The sequence below is a fragment of the Parasteatoda tepidariorum genome, chromosome X2 (genome assembly GCF_043381705.1).
Source record: "Parasteatoda tepidariorum isolate YZ-2023 chromosome X2, CAS_Ptep_4.0, whole genome shotgun sequence".
In the NCBI taxonomy this organism is placed as follows: Eukaryota; Metazoa; Arthropoda; class Arachnida; order Araneae; family Theridiidae; genus Parasteatoda; species Parasteatoda tepidariorum.
In genome coordinates, this window is record NC_092215.1 from 4,107,344 (window position 1) to 4,109,020 (window position 1,677).

The window sequence follows — 1,677 nt, forward strand, 5'->3', positions numbered from 1 at the left end:
ACATATAGAACACCTTATTCACGCTTAAGTATCGAAAATAATGAAAAAGAAGCTAAAAAATAATATGAAATAAAATAAATAAATAAATTTTCCAGGAGTTCTCCATTTTTTACATATTATTCGCCATTTTCCGAAGGAAAAAAATATTTTTTATATATAGGACCCTTTAAAATATCGAAAAACACATTAAAAAAGTAATATATATATAATAAAAAAATTTTTTAAAAATTCGCCATCGCCGAGATTTGAACCCGCACCTGCCCGCTTTGCGAAAGGTACTAGCGCGCAGCCCCACCAAGCAGACCACGGTGTTGCCACAGCTATTTAGCTTAAAGAATCCTTTCTCGGTCAGTCAAACTAAAGGGTTTTTGACCCATTGTGGGCCCCCTAATTGCTGTTTAAAATTTCCTTTGGAACATTTGTTTGGACCTTAGGGCCCCTATTTTCAGCATTATAGATTGAACATTATAGCTTGATATTAAAGGGTGTTAGGTGGTCTTGACTTTTGAGTGCTTGACCCGACCGTTTCTGCCCCCTTTTCATCGATTATTCGCTCTTTAGCAAAGAAAGATATTTGTTTTTATATATAGAACTCCTTATGCACGCTGAAGTATCGAAAATATTGTAAAAGAAGTTAAAAAATAATGGATGGTGTATTCTACACTAGGGAACGCTGCAAGCTCGGGACTGCCTAAATTTCCGGGTTACTGTTTCAGTTGTATTTTAAAGCCATTTGGCATCATTGTGTTTTGAGATTCTTGCAAACAATGTTTTTGATTACTTATTACTTATGTTTAAAATGCTAAAAATACTTGTGTTTACAATACTAGAAGTGTATTTCTATTGAAAACACCATCCATATAAAGTAAAATACATAAATTAATTATCCAGGTTTTTTTATATTTTTAAGCATTATTCGCTATTTCCCGATGGAAAAAAAATCTTTTTCATGCTTACAGCTCTCTAAAATATCAAAAAACACAGAAAAGAAATAATATAATATAAAATAAACATAAGAAGATAAAAATTTAAAAATTGACCACAGCCTTGATTCGAACCCACGCCAGCTCGCGCTCAGCTAATAACACACTCCGCATGGTCCTACCAGATGGAGCACGCATACACGATCTGCGTCCGACTATTTAGCTTCAAGAACACTCTCCCGGTTAGTCAAACAAAAGGGTTTTGGATTTTTTGCGGGCCCCCCTAACCCTCCTGGCGGAGGATCCGTAATAACTCGGGCATGATTTCTACACGTAAAGCGGCAAGCCCGGAATAACTCGGGTTGCCTGTCTGCCTCTCTAGGGGCGGGCCCGAGTTTTTGGCTGGTATTTTTTCTTCTTCTACTACGACAGCCGACTGGGTATTAATTGAGAGGTGGGGATAGCTGTCATCATAAATCACTATAACAGAGGAGTTGTGAGTTTATTTTAGAGTTCATTAGTTGTTAAATTGTACTGATAGCAAAAGTTTTTGGTGAAGGGGAAAAATTAATTTAATGTTTTATTTTATTTATTTATTAAAATTTTTTTTTCCTTTTGCTAATACCAATTCAAACATTTCATTGCTGTTTAATTTTTATTATTATTTTCTTTTAAATTGAAGTTTTTCTTGGTAAAATTAGAAAAGTGTGTGGGGGAGGGGATACATTATCGCAAATTACTTTTAAATTTTTTA